Raw genomic sequence first — 15,965 nt, 5'->3', positions numbered from 1 at the left:
AACTATACCTACGGAAGACCAATTTTGAAACCCCTGATCTTCTTCTTCTTCTAGCATTTGCCCTTCTTCCGTAGCCAGTCAACAGGTCAGGTTGAAAGCTGTCAGGAGCTGCTTGTTGCTGGCTTTGAAAGTGACTGGGATCCATGTGGATTCAGTCGGCTAGGAAGCATCGTCAGTTTCCCCAATGAATGGGTACTCACGGGATGCACCACGAGAAGGTCGATCCAATGCATCCCTGATCTACTTAACTGCAGTAACCCACAAATGTGGTTCTTGCTATATTAATAATCAGCAGTCTAATCTAAAATTACTTATTTCTTAGGACTGGATCTAGGTGGTGGGGGTGTCCAGTACAGCATTCACATCAACATGTGCAAGGAACCAGGTCCAAGTCTCAGGTTCCCACCTGCAGGTGTATGTGTGTGTGTGTGTGTGTGAGGGGAGGGGGATTATAAGTGGTGGAAGCAACACAAGAAGTATCTCTTTCTCTCTCCCTCTATATTTCCCCCTTCCCTTTCATTTTCTATCTCTTTCCAAATAATGCAACTATTTTTGAAAAACTGTTTATATCACCTACATAACTGTGGATGCTTGAGAGAAGGGATTGTGATTTTGTCTCTGAACTATCTGTCTGCCTATCTATCTATCTATCTATCTATCTCTCATAACGGAGAAGCATAGAATAAGAGAAACAATAGCACCACAATTCCCTTCATGTGTTTATGGAGGTTGAGCTTAAACCTGCGTTGCATACATGGAAAAGTAGCAAACTATCCAGATGAGACATTTTGCCAGACTCGTGTCTCTGAATCTCAGTCACTAATGTGTGGCATCATGAACATTCATTGACTAGATAAAATAATAAAAGGGAAGAAAGAACTTACAAACTCAGAAAGTATCAAAGCTGTCTTGAAGTTAGTGAATGCCAACATGGAAAATGACTTCAGATTCCATTTCAGACTTCCATCTTTACATTAGATTGAGAAAGATCCTTACGATAGGAAAATATTTAGAGCTAGAGAATAAAATGACTGGATTCGGCCATAAAGCTAGGTCGCAATGGTAATCTTGCCTCAATACCTGACCTCCTTAGCACTTAGCACTTCAGCCTTATCTTCAGATAATTAACTATCTGTAATGGATTGTTTGGTCCAATTGCATGGTTAATACTTGTCTCTTCCACTAGTCTATTACAAAGATAATTTACACAACTAGTATTTAGAAGCTAGAGTCAGAAGTAAGTACGTATTCTACCCACCCAACCTCTGCATGTCCCTTGTGTTTGTTTCATCTAGCCTTTACTATGTGATATGACAAATGATACAGTTACCTAGATGAAATATGCCAGAGATAATGGGCATCTATTTTTTCTTCCTTCCCCCCCCTTTTTATTGAGGGGGTTAATGCTTGACAGTGCAGTCATTGCCATATGTGTACAATTTCCTTATGTACCAGGCCCCCAAAGTTTTCACCCTCTCCTGCTTCTCTTTCCCAGAGTCCTTTGCTTTGGTGCAATACGCTATGTCCAGTCCATGTTTCATTGTGTGTTCTCCCTCTCCATCCCTATTTATTAAGTCCCGTTAATAGTTAGATCACTTGGTATTTGCCCTTCTCTTTTTGGCTTATCTCACTCAACATGATGTCCTTAAGGTTTATCTAAGAATATACGAAGGAGAGAACTTCATTTTTAACAGCTGAGTAGTATTCCACCATGTATATATACTACAATTTTTAGCTACTTATCTAGACATCTGGGTTGTACATCTGGATTGTTCCTTGGTTCTGGCAATTACAAATTGGGGCACTTGTTTTGTTTCTAAAATACAGTATGCTTGTTTGGAACCTCACTTTATTTATTTTTTTTTAATATTTATTTTATTTATTTATTCCCTTTTGTTGCCCTTGTTGTTTTATTGTTGTAGTTATTATTGTTGTTGTCGTTGTTGGATAGGACAGAGAGAAATGGAGAGAGGAGGGGAAGACAGAGAGGAGGAGAGAAAGATAGACACCTGCAGACCTGCTTCACCGCCTGTGAAGCGACTCCCCTGCAGGTGGGGAGCCGGGGTTCGAACCGGGATCCTTATTCCGGTCCTTGTGCTTTGCGCCACCTGCGCTTAACCCGCTGTGCTACAGCCCGACTCCCGGAACCTCACTTTATTTTTATCTTGTACTTACAGAAGAAAATGAGATAGTAAATGTAAAAATCTTCCCAGACTTAGAGACTAGAAGGAAGATAGACAAAGGAGTGAGCAAATATGCCTTGTGAAAGACTGGAATCGAGAGTCAGGTGGTGGCACAGGGGGTTAAGCACACGTAGCACAAAGTGCAAGGACAGGTGGAAGGATCCTGGTTAGAGCCTCTGGCTCCCCACCTGCAGGGGAGTCGCTTCACAAGCGGTGATGCAGGTCTGCAGGTGTCTGTCTTTCTCTCCTCCCTTCTGTCTAGTTGTCTTGTCTTTCTCTCCCCCCTTCTGTCTAGGTGTCTGTCTTCCCCTCCTCTGTCTAGTTCTCTCTGTCCTATCCAAGAACAACGACATCAATAACCACAACAAGGGCAACAAAAGGGAAAACAAATTTTAAAAAAGATTGGAATCATTATTTATTAAGAAAAAGGCTAACTCCTATGAAGAAGAGCTAAGTCCTCTGATAGGAGAGCAGAAATACCTGTGTTAGCCCAGTTATCTGTTTAGGGTTTTAGTATAAGAAAATAAAGCAGGGCGGGGGAGACAGCATAATGGTTATGCAAATAGACTCTCATACCTGAGGCTCCTAAATCCCAGGTTCAATCCCCCGCCCCACCATAAGCCAGAGCTGAGCAGTGTTCTGGTGTGTGTGTGTGTGTGTCTTCATCTCTCTCAAAAATAAAATTAATAAAACAGTTTTTTAAAAAATAAGAAAATAAAGCCGATAAACTTTTCTAAATCATTCTTCATAGATAACTAAAAATGGGATCCTAAAAAAAAAAAAAATGTCTTCTAGGGAACTGGATGCAGAATTCAAACCAAAACCCCAGATCTCTTTCCTCCTTGCTCAATTCGCCATCATCCCATGATAAGAATATATCGGCATGTATGTGTATGTGCATGGATGTATTCATGCGTACGTATTTACAGAAGCATGAAGCAAGATCATTCTTTGACCAACTTGGAGTTGCTGGAAAAGGGTGTGGGGAAAACTGCAAGCCAATTGCATTTAACAGTAGTGACTCACAGATCAGAGAATGAGATCTGACCACTGTGTACGCTTTTGTCATGTCTATTACCTAAAAGTGTCACAATTATAAGGACTAAAAATAGTAGTGGAATAGAACTTGACATTTGCACTTCTGAACTAAAGTCCCTCAAATTTTTCCCCAGGATCTTTTATCTTCTATTCACACTCACTGCCCTACTTCTTTTTTGCTTTAGTCCTCCTACTATATTTAATTCCAACCACTGCCATTTCAATAGAATATCCAAATAACCTTAATTATTCCCAACTCTTCTGAGTCAGGGTTTTACAGTCACTACATTTTGACCCCACCCAGAATGTTCTAAGAATTTCCCGGAATTTTCCAGTTGGAATTCAATGATTATTTAACTCGTGGTCCCAATGTCAGACAACATGGATGGATTTCTCAAATTCTCTACCCAAACCCTCTTCATAAACGATTAGTTGAGTCTTGACCACCTTTCTGACCTAAGCTGTGTTCACTGCTGATGCAGCCTACTCCAGTAATTTGAGGAAGTGGACTTGGATCATCTACATAGGAAATGTCCAGGAGTTAAATACTGAAACTTGGTTATTCTTGATTGAATAGTGTCAAGAAAAAAGGTATTTAAAAAAGGTATTGCAATTTAATCTTTGGAACCATAACTGTTTCTATCTTGTAGAGCCAAAAACAACTTAGGACTCAGATGAAATTAGTAACTTTTTAAAATATTTATTTAAGAACCAGGGGGTCATTCAGGTATGCTCAGGACCTCACACATACATGTCCAATATTCTGTCATTCTCAAATCCCTCAAATTAACTTTTCCCACAGAAACTTATTCTACTCACTGTTAGCTTACAGTCATAATTTGCCCCATCTTCCTACCAAAATTTATTGATATATCAGATATCAATATGTTCACAAATTCTAAATTCAATTTTAATATTTTCCTAACCAATAAGCTTTATATTTTGATATTGTGGATTAATCCCCTTAATTTTCTCTCTTCTTTTGACATTCTTTCCATTATATCCTTATATCTTAATCTGTCTGCTTACATATTGCTTGTTATTTCTTTCTCTTTCCTTTTCCAACTTTTCCCTTACCCAACCTCATTTTTAAATGAGCTTTATTTATTGATTTATTCATTTTGGATGGAGACAGAGAGTAATTGAGAGGGAAGGAAAGAAACTACAAAATTAAAGAAAGATGGTCACCTGCTGCCCTGTTTTACTGCTAATGAAATTCCTCTCACCCTTCTCCCCACAGGTGTAGGTGGGGACCTGGGGCTTGAATCTGGTCCTTGCATAATATAATGCGTGTTTTCAACCAAATGTGCCACCACCCAGGACCCCCTAGCCTAGTTTCTTAGGGATTGTCTCAAGCCCTTTTTCCATCTTACTGTCCTAAAACTTTTAATCTATCTTCAAACCATCTTTGCATTCAAATAATTTACAAAATTGGCCTTCACTAGCATCACTGACTATACCCCCAAAATGTGGATAGTGAATATGTATCTTCAGTGGGTGTACAAAAACCAATAAATAAAGCAACTGGGACAAACTTCCCAAGGCATGGCTGTGGGGTAGGAGCCTTTTCAGACCGCTCTTCAGTGAAACTAGAAAAAACAACAACAACAACAACAACAAACAACAAAAAGCCACCTAGAAACTCAACAAAATACAGGACTTCTTCAGAAACTTACTAAACCACAGGTGCCAAGTTGCAGATGCTACTATGATCTCATCCCGAACTCTGTGGACAGATGACCTCACCAACGTGTCCAGGAACAAAACCTCTCCAGAGCCCTACCCGACAAGGGAAAATAGAAACAGGCTGGGGGTATGGATCAGCATGCGAGTATGTACAGTGGGAAAGCAATTATAAAAGATGGAAATCTCTGCCTTTTGCACCTCAAAAAAGAATTTTGGTCCATACTCCCAGAGGAAGAGAAATGTTAGAGGAAGACAACTAGGGAGATCTGAACCCCAATTCCATCAGAACTTAGATAAAGAAGAGAACAAAAGAAAGGACATTAGCAAGTAGTAATAGATGCAGATGTCACTTCAAAAGGAAGAGAAGGCAGGACCATAGGAAAAAAAATGGGGAAATATATACATAAATATAGATGGTTATAGACATAATAGTCAACTCGTATCTGTGACCTTTGGGGATTCATTGCAGTTTCCAATGGAGGGAAGAGAGACACAGAACTCTGGTAGTGGGAACAATGTAGATTTGTATCTCTTTCGTTTTGTAAATCACTGAAAAAAAAAAAAAAGAAGCTTGCTTGTGGTATGACTAATTATTGAAAATATCTTTGATGCCTCACAACAAACTGGGCACACAATATGTTGTGTCCTAATAAGTCTTGCACAGACACCTTAAATATGAACATTCAAAGCACTACTGTTCCTAATGTTGACCTCCAGGTGATGTATTGGTTTAGGAACTATTGTGCTCTCTCTCTCTCTCTCTCTCTCTCTCATTTAGTTATCTCCAGAGTTCACTGCTTTAAGCTGATTTTTTTCAAATAGAGACAGAAGCCAAGAGACAACGGAAGAGAGGGAAAGACACCACAACACAGAGGCTTCCCTTAAATGTGATGGAAGCCTGACTCAATCCCGGGTTGTGAACCTGACAGAGCAGGCAATAGCATCCAGGAGAACTACCTTGCTGGCCCCAAATATGCTAATTTTAAAATGCTAAACTACACTCAAGTTGTCGATGTTTGTGAGTATATGCAAGTAATATGCGAGAGATGGAACTATAGACCAATTCATGAAATAATAAATTCACTTTGGGGTCAAGCAGTGGCACACCCAGTTAAGTGCACATAGTACTAAGCCCAAGGACCCTCACAAGGATCCGGTTTCCAGGTGAGGATGCTTCACAAGGCAAAGGATGTCTGCAGGTGTCTCTCTGTCTTTCTCCCACTCTATCTCCTGTTCCTCTCAATTTCTCTCTGTCCTAACCAATAAAATGGAAAAAAAAAGTGGCCACCAGGATCAGTGCATTCATAGGGTCAGCACAGAGCCCCATCAAAAATCCAAGAGGAGGGAGTTGGGCGGTAGCTTAGCGGGATAAGCACAGGTGGCACAAAGCGCAAGGACTGGCATAGGGATCCCGGTTCCAGCCCCCGGCTTCCCACCTGCAGGGGAGTCGCTTCACAGGCGGTGAAGCAGGTCTGCAGGTGTCTGTCTTTCTCTCCCCCTTTCTGTCTTCCCCTCCTCTCTCCATTTCTCTCTGTCCTATCCAACAACAATGACATCAATAACAACAATAAAAAAACAAGGGCAGCAAAAGGGAATAAATAAATAAAAATATTCAAAACAAAAACACTAGAGGCAAAGAAAATAAATTAACAAACAAATAAACCAATTTGTCTCCCATCTTCTTATTGTGCTGATCATGACCGCTGTCCACGGAGTTGAGTTCTCTCTGACTGCCAGCAGATCTCCACAACCTCCTGCCCATTTTCTCCTGTCCAGGCTGCAATTTTATCCTAGCACATACCATTCATTCTGTTGCTTTTGGCAGAATGAACTCTCTGCCTTCGTCTTTGCATTTACTATTAGAAAATTCTTCTCCCCACATGACCAAGTTACCATCTAGGTCTCATTCTCAAACATTACGCAGTTTCAATTTCACCTCCCCCCTATTCTCCTCTCCTATAGCACTGCATATGACCCTTCCATGTTTTGAAATACAGGCCTTTTCTCCATCATACACCCCCCCTTATAATCCGTGAAGGCATAAAGCAAGCATGTTTTATTCACTACCATATCATAGCAGCTAATAGGCTTTTGTTAAATATTTATTAAAGGAAATAATGTGTTTATGCTTTTCTTAAGGGATAATCTCCTTAAGCTTTGTTCAAGAGCAGATATTCATCATCTAAATGTAGGTGATAGACTAGTTAGATGATTTTAAGTTTTTATGAAAAGATGAAAAAAGTTTATATAGATCAGGTGTCTAAAAATATTTGTGTTTCTGTGGGAAAAGGACAAATGAGACAGAAATTTTGTAGGATGCTGTAATAGCTTTCTATAGAAACCAGGCATTTATACTGACTGCTTTCTTTTTTAATCGTTTCATCCTCAAAATACTCCTAAGAAATAGTTGTTATAACCTAATTCCATATAAAAATAGTGAAGTTCAGGGAAACTAAATTTAAAAAAATCCAAACATTTATCTAAAGAACGGCTGACCTAGGATTAGATCCTAAGTCTGACTCCAAAACATTAGTATTTTAATAAACTACTAGAATACCATATGATGTTATATGAGATGGTACTAATTATGAAGAAATGGCTTCTGGATATATTTAACTTCATGTATTTGTATGAAGCAGGTAGACAACGGATCCACCTAAGAATTGAAAAAGCTCAGATACATCTTCCTAGATCAAATATGTGTTTAATTGATAGAATTAATTAAAATATAATCCCAAATCTAGGCTTCTAGTTTTAAAAACTGGTTTGGATAGCAAGGAGATACACATTAAAGGGTGTTAGTTCTGTGATGGTGGATAGAAACTGGACTTTTGGTGGCGATCACAATGTAAAGTATGCAGATGTCTAATTATAACATTATGCAACTGAAATCTAGCAAGTGTTTTTAAAGCTATGCTATTTGATGAAAATGCCAATGTTTAATTTGAAGGAAAAAAACTAAAATCTAAAAATCTGATTTGGAGAGAAGTAAATATGAAGCTTCTGAAAAATCTTCAAATTCAATTAAAAAAAGTACTTTAAGATGTTATACAAGTGCTTATTATTATTATTATTATTATTATTGTATTTTTTTCATGTGCCAGGTTTAAGGTTATTTCTGGGGTGTGGTACTGGCACTAAGAATCCCCCATTTCCAGTGCCCTTTTTTTTTTCCCCTTTAGGAGAAGTTAGAGAGTAAGAGAGAATGATAAAGAGATGTCTGCATGCCTGCTTCTCCATTGGTGAAGCTTCCTCCCTGCAAGTGGGGATCCTGGGCTCAAACCCAAGTCCTTGTGCATAGTGACCTTTGTGCTCCACCTGTAGAGCCATCACCTGTCCCCTAAAACAATGACATTTTTTTTCCTTTGGACAGAAATCTGGGATTGAACCAGAAAACTCAGGCATGCAAGTCTGATGCTCTTCCAGATGAGCTCTTTCCCCTGCTGACTAATTGCTCATTCTTAGCCTCTTATTTACTTTTTTTCAAAATAAAGTCTTTTAGTTGTTCTTGCTACCAGATCTTATTGTGATTTTGTTCTCTAGTCCACAATTTGTCCAGGTCTATTTGTGAAAATAGAATGCACCTTGCAGGTAGGCCGATACCCCTGTGGAAAATAAAATGCACCAACGGGATGGGTGGTGGCGCACCTGGTTGAGAGCACATTTTGCAATGCTCAAGGACCTGGGTTCAAACCCCCAGTCTCCATCTGCAGGGGAAAAGCTTTGCAAATAGTGAAGCAGTGCTGTAGGTGTTTCTCTGTCTCTTTCCCTCTATGTCTCCCCCTTCCTTTCCACTTCTGGCCATCTCTATTCAATAAAGAAAGAAAGAAAATAATAAAATAAAATGCACCAACAGAAATTGAGAAATTTCCTTGCAGAGTGCTTTTCTGTATTTTGTTGTTCCTTAAATACTGAATAGCATTTGATATAATCAGAAACATCACCTTAGTTTCAGGAAACAGGAACTTGAGTAGAGTGGTCAAAGTAAGCAGGAAGCCAGTCCAGTAAGCTATACAGTGAGAGAGTGACTAGAGAATTCACCAGGTGGAAGATATCCCTGAAGATGTGGCTGAAGTGTTTCAGGTGACTAGAACAGAGTCACAAATGGCCCTTAGCGACTTGCAGGAAGAATAAAAGGAGTACCTGGCTTTAGACAAAACTATGAAATTCATGTTTCTTGTATCAAAGTGGTAACAGACATATTCATAGGATTTCGATGAGGAACACTAAATTTTATATATATATATACACAAAACTCATAGTGGAGAACCTGACCAAAGTGGAACTTCAAACTGTTGGTACTTTCTATTTTCACAAATCTACCTGGACAAATTGTGGAATAGAACAAAAATTTGGAACAAGACCTAGCAGCAAGAACCACTAAAAAAAAAAAAAAAAAAAAAAACACCTCTTTAAAAATTAAACATGAGCCTAAGAATGAGTAATTAGTTAGCAGGGGAAATATTTCATCTGGAAGAGCATCAGAATTGCATGACTGAGTTTTCTGGTTCAGTCCCAAGCACTGCATGTACCAAGGCTTGCTTTTCTTTTTGCCCAGTTGGAAATTCTCTTGCACATGTAACAAATAAAAAACATCTTTTCAAAAGAAGGAAGAGCATACTTGGGAATACTGAGAGTTAACAGTTAACAGTTCTGATCTAAAAATGTAAAAGCCAGTCCTGTGAAAGGACTATCCTGGCCTGTGAATTCAAAGACAACCTCAATCACAGTTCATGTGGGAACTGTGTATAGGGTATGCCTCTTATGTTTTGTATTATTCTGTTGCTTTTCAGCCTGGTGAGATGTAATGTGTAAATTCATAGCAGTCAGCATGTACTGTCCGTAGACTGTTTTAAAAACATTCATGTGAGAGTTTATTATTCCTAACTTCTCATAAATATCATCTGTATTCTGATCAAAGGTGGCATGGATTTCCCAGTGATTTTTCTATATCTAGCAAACTATCTCCTACTTTGATTTAGTTACTCAGTTGTAAAGTTTTTAGACTAGTGTGCACAGTCCCACTGACTAGTATGTTCTATAGAGATTTCATAGTATTAAAGTTGGAAGACAGATGTAAAGGTGATATAATGTTTGTTAACTTACATTACAGAACCAGTAGAGAATGTGTACTTGGCGATGGAATAGAGTCCTTTGTGTTTGTGGAAGATGACAGACTACTTGTACATTTTCTACCTTGACATGGATGTTGACTTCTTTGCTAGTTTTTGATAGTAAAGACAGATCTAGGCTCATCTAACTACACGCTTTCTGTCAGTCTCTGAGAAGTGGAATATATTCATATGAAGTCTGGTCTGGGTGGAGGGGCAATTCCATTCATGGAATGGAACAACAACAGCAATAATTAAATAAGCCAGAGGGGAGTATACCCTTTATCTTGGCATCATTAACACTGCTCCAACCCACCAGGCTAACTAGTCACAGACAAAGACCAATTGGACTAATAAATCACAGCAACCAAAACAATCTGGTTGAAATTTACTTCTAATTTTAATATATTTGCTTCATAATTCGATTTAAATATTTTAGGCTAAATGAAGCCAAAGGCCCTTGTTGCTGTCATTGTGAAGAGAGAAAGAAAAGTGAAAAAGCTATCTCACAAGGTTTCCCACAACCACTGGGCAAAGCAGCGTTACTGACAGTGTTCTCCAGTATAGAGATGTAAGCTTGGAACACTGGGAGCAAATCCCAATTTTTATAAGTAGTTTAATGTCTGAAAAGCACAAAGATGCTTTGTTTTGAAAGAATGCTTTTTGGAGTGCTTTTCAGGTCAATAACTTTTATGAAACAGGATCAAATACACCTCTATTTTTGTTGTGTGCTTGCTTTTAACATGTTCTTATGCATTGCCTTGAATCCAAAAAAAAGTACTCATGTATGTTCAAATCTTAAAAGTATCTTTTTATATTTTAATGTTATTTTATTGAGGAAATGTTGATTTAAAGAATTTTTGTTGTTACAATGCTATATTTATATACTTTCCCAAGATCAAATCCTGAAACTAATTTAGTTTCATCCTGGCAGTCTATTTCAGTCTTATTATATAAACAGGACACTAAAAAAAGATGTTTTGACATTACTGTCCCTGTGCTGATAGATGTCCAAGATATATTCAAAATCTCACCTACTTCCAAGGTTCGTTGTAAGTAGCACTGCTTCTAGAAAGTATTTAATATTTGAAAATAGATTTCCTTTACGTATTGTAATTTGTGTTGCCTGCACCTTATACTTCATGACATAATTAGGTGCAGTTAATATTATTATTGCTCTTTTTGTTGTTGTGAATGTATAGTCATTATCTCCATATGTAAAGTAAACTCCATACGGAAGAAGACAGAGTTGTATATTTCTTTGGTGACTCTCATAGCAACAGAGGTAGGTAAAGTGTTAGTTTTGATTTGAACTGGAAGACTTTATGATCTGTGAATTCTGTGGGGTCGTTGTTTTGTATGTATATATAATTTGCTTTTGTCTCTTTCAGTAGAAAGAGGAAGAACATATATGTTAAGGATTTTTTAATGTTATCTGTAGTCAGAAAATACATCTTTTTGTTATTTTGCAGTCTCTTGGATAGGTAAATGATACATTTTCATATATGCCTTATTCATATTTTTGCAATAAAATAATATCAGATGTTGAGTGTGGTGAATGATAATTTTGAAAACACTTTTATTTTTAGGATTTTAATGATAACAGTTCTTTAGTACAACTGGAAAGTATAAAATACATTGCTACTTCAGGAAATATATATCAACTTTACTTGCAAAATCAGGCGCATCTTTTTAATGTAGTTTGGGGTAGAGTTCCTAAAATTATCAAACCACAATAAATATTTAGTTAAGGTAAGGAGAAAAGGTAGCAGTAGTAATAGTGGTAACGATGATGATGATGATGATGATGATTTTTACATAGTGCCTGCTATATACCTGGCAGGTCTTAAGCACTTTATATATATTAGCTCATTTATGCCTCACACTAGCCCCATGAAGTAAATACAGTAATCATCTTCATTACAAAGATTAGGAAATTGAGACACCCAATGGTTAAGGGATTTGCTCAGCATGATCCACCCAGGCCATCTGTTTCCACAGGCCAGCACTTAAGCTGTGTACATGGTTCAAAAGGGATGTTGAAATAAGTTGATGCAAGAGTTCTGTCATTTTGAATAATTTTGCCTGTTCTGTCATAGGAAAGTGCACTCTGTTGGTCCATAATTGTTTATTAGCAACTCAACAGACAGCACTACTCTGATGTCTGTCCTGATCCACACACTTGACAATAGTCTTCATCCAAAGGGAGAAAATATTGGCGATGACCCGCAACCTACATATACCACCTTCTTGAATCTCAAGGAGATAAAAGCATGAAAAGCAAGTAAATCAACTAATGAAAGTGTGTATCTTTACTGCCTTAATAACTGCTTAGTTTTCTTTCTTATAGTTTCCTATAAATTCTGTTCTTTTAAAATAGAGTATAACTGAAATAATGACATGCCTGCTGCCAAATTTTCAGGATTAAAAATCACATAAAGTTTCAAGGACAGAACTGTTTATACTTCCTCTAGAAGTACACTATGCTCTTTATGGATAATAGCAAATATTTATTTTTAAAAGCCTAAAAGTCATGGCATCATCAACTTTAGTCATGCTGAGAATAAGAAGAACTTAGTATCAACAGATGAAAGAAACCAAGAAATTTGGGAGATATTTTGAGGTACTATTAGATGAAATAAAATTCTTGTTACTTCAGACTCAGGAAATGTGAAAAACATTCATATGAATTAAAGCATTGCTTCTAAAAGTGTGATGTATGTTCCAGCAGGATTATTATTATCAGAGAAATTGCTGGAAGTAAAAAATGTCAGGCCTTGGCCTGTACCTGCGGAATGCAATTCTGTATTTTGATAACATTTAAGTGATTCCAATGCAGAAAAGAATAATTGCAGGCACACTAACCCTGACTACAATAATATCAATATGTAACATTGACTCACTTACATTTAATCTAGTCTAATTTCAAGACCACAGCCAGCTGGTGGAAATAGACTAGTGGTGATGTGGTAGATGTTTGGTATTGAATTATTTAAATATTATGAAACCACTTGCCTCATTCCATATCCTCAGGCTGTCTATAAGAATATCAGGAAGTGTTGGCTCTTCTTTTTTGTTGTAGGCCTGGGTGGCTGCTGTCGAAATGGGCAAGTTTATGAAACCCGGGAAGGTAGTGCTGGTTTTGGCCGGATGCTACTCTGTACATAGCAGTCATCGTGAAGAACATTGATGAAAGTACCTCAGACCACCCATACAGCCATGCTCTGGTGGCTGGGATTGACCGTTTCCCACACAAAGTGACAGCTACCACGAGCAAGAAGAAAGTCGCCAAGAGGTCAAAGATCAAATCTTTCGTGAAAGTTTATAATTACAGTCACCTTATGCCCATGAGGTACTGTGTGGCTATCCCCTTGGACTAAACTGTTGTCAACAAGGATGTCTTCCAAAATCCTGCCCTTACAAGCAAGGCACGTTGAAAGGCAAAAGTCAAGTTTGAGGAGAAGTACAAGACCGGCAAGAACAAATGGTTCTTCCAAAAACTAAATGTTTTGTTTCAGTCATTAAAAGTAAAAAAAAAAAAAAAAAAGAAAAGAAAAGAAAAGAAAAAGAAAGGAAGGAAGAAGGAAAAGAAAAAAAAGAAGAATGTCAGAATACACATGTGTTTTACATGAAACTGTTCCTAAGAGAGAAGTTATTAGGGAATAAAATACACATAGGGAGTAACTTATACCTAGATTTTCTAAATCCAAATCCACTACCTTTTCCATTTACAATGTAGTGGTCAGAATAATGTGTTCTTATGTATGCTAAACAGTTGAAAGTATTTTTTTCTTTTTTTAATTTTCTTTATTGGGGAATTAATGTTTTATAGCTGACAGTAAATACAATAGTTTGTACATGCATAACATTTCTCAGTTTTCCATACAACAATACAACCTCCACTGGGTCCTCTCTCATCCTGTTCCAGGACCTGGAAAATACCTGAAAGCATTTTTCTAAGATACAATATATTCCCCATCATAGAATCCATTTCTTTTGAAAGCAGGAAAGTCATCATAGTCAAACACAGGTAAACTCAGTCAGTTTGAGACTTTCTCAACATTTTTTTTTGGTGTGTATTTAGCAATTCCTGGTTATATTGGACATTTCAGGTTTTTCTTCCTCTATCTAAAGTAATAGATGCTATTTACTCTGTGTTGGGGTGAGTAGGAGAATGTGTGTTTAGCTGGCACCGTAATGTTTAGTTTTGACACCCCCACCTACATTAAAGTAATAGTCTCTTTTTTTTTTTTTTGCCTCCAGGGTTATTGCTGGGACTCCTTGCCTGCACTATGAATCTACTGCTCCTGGAGGCCATTGTTCCCATTTTTTTTGCCCTTGTTGTGCTTGTTGTAGTTGTTATTGTTGTCATAGCTGTTGTTGGATAGGACAGAGAGATATGGAGAAAGGAAGGGAAGACAGAGAGGAGGAGAGAAAGATAGACAACTGCAGACCTGCTTCACTACCTGCGAAGCGACCTCCTGCAGGTGGGGAGCCGGGGGCTCGAACTGTGATCCCTACACTGGCCCTTGCGCCCTGCGCCATGTGCACTTAACCCGCTGCGCTACCACCTGACTCCCTCCAGTAGTATTCTTGAGAGGCTGCTCCTCACAGCCTACCAGAGGAAAGGAAGGTGGACAGGTATTCTGTCCTTTCGGATTCCACTTATGACTGACTTTCCTTCTCAGGAATTGATTTCAAAGCAAGGGGAGAGAGGAGGCAGCAGATTGCTCAAACTCTGCCAAATGGTCTTGTCTACTTTCTAACTCTCTGGCTTCCTTTAAGACTCTTCCAGAAAGGCTTCTGGCCCAGAAAATTCTTATCTGTTCAAAAGCAGGAAAAACTAGATCTCCAGGTATTCTTGGTCCCCCCCCCCCCACTGCAAAAGCTGAAAATCTAATGTCTTTGTTCTTCAGTTTGTGTGGTGGCCACTCCACCCTTCCAGCCCCCACCCATACACACACAATAGCTGCCTGAAGGCAGTGGTCTAAATGGAGGAAAGGTGACAAGGGTGAAATGAAATGAAGTAAAGCAAACATTGGTCATTGGTAAGAATATTATCTGTTCTGGTTTCCCATAACTCTCCTGAGTAAGTATAAAAGGCTATATATAGACACGGAGCTCTGGAGGTTAGATCGTAGGGAATTAGACTCACTCAGATCTGATTTGTCTGATAAATATCTGAAGTATTCTATGCACTTCTGGGGGCTGGGCAGTAGTGCAGCGGGTTAAGCACACATGGCACCAAGCGCAAGGGCCAAGGTAGGGATCCCAGATTGAGCCCCCCGTTGGCTCCCTACCTACAGGGGAGTCACTTCATAAGTTGTGAAGTAGGTCTGCTGGTGTCTATCTTTCTCTCCCCCTCTGTCTTCCTCTCCTTTCTCAATATCTCTCTGCCCTATCCAACAATAACAACAGCAATGACAACAATAACAATAAATACAACAAGGGCAACAAAATGGGGGGGGGGATGGCCTCTAGGAGCAGTGGATTTGTAGTGCAGGCACCAGGCCCAGCAATAACCCTGGAGGCAAAAAAAAAAAAAAAAAGGATTTTCTGAGAATGATTTCATATGAGGCCTGCTTACAGGCATTATGGCTGTCTCATTTAGAAGGACTAGTGACCAAAGAAAAATAAATACTGGAATTTACATCCTAGTATATGGACAGGAACAAACTTGTTGTGATGGTTTATTAAAAAATAAATAAGTAAAGGAATCAAGGAATTGAAAGAAATGCATTAAGTTAAAGAAGTCAAATTCTAGTTCACATTAAGAATGACAGCGAGAAGACTGCCGTTTTAATTTTACTTTTTTAATATTTTATTCATTTACTAATGAGAAAGATAGAAGGTGAGAGAGAAAGAACCAGGTATTTCTCTGGTACATGTGCTGCTGGGGTTTGAACTTGGGACCTCATGCTTGAGAATCTAATGCTTTATACATTGC

At 38.3% G+C, this 15,965-nt stretch overlaps 1 long non-coding RNA gene and 1 pseudogene across 1 annotated transcript; both read left to right on the top strand.

Annotated features, from left to right (window-relative positions):
• Positions 1-324: 324 nt before the first annotated feature.
• Positions 325-12,311, top strand: LOC132532827 (uncharacterized). The gene is made up of 3 exons (XR_009544769.1): positions 325-412; positions 5,686-5,925; positions 12,118-12,311. It is a non-coding gene; the product is annotated as an uncharacterized LOC132532827 (long non-coding RNA).
• A 795-nt stretch (positions 12,312-13,106) lies between these two features.
• Positions 13,107-15,481, top strand: LOC132532826 (large ribosomal subunit protein eL27-like; annotated as a pseudogene).
• The last annotated feature ends 484 nt before the right edge of the window (positions 15,482-15,965 follow it).

This window comes from Erinaceus europaeus, chromosome 14 (assembly GCF_950295315.1).
Source record: "Erinaceus europaeus chromosome 14, mEriEur2.1, whole genome shotgun sequence".
Classification (NCBI taxonomy): Eukaryota; Metazoa; Chordata; class Mammalia; order Eulipotyphla; family Erinaceidae; genus Erinaceus; species Erinaceus europaeus.
This window is presented reverse-complemented; position numbering and strand designations above follow the sequence as displayed.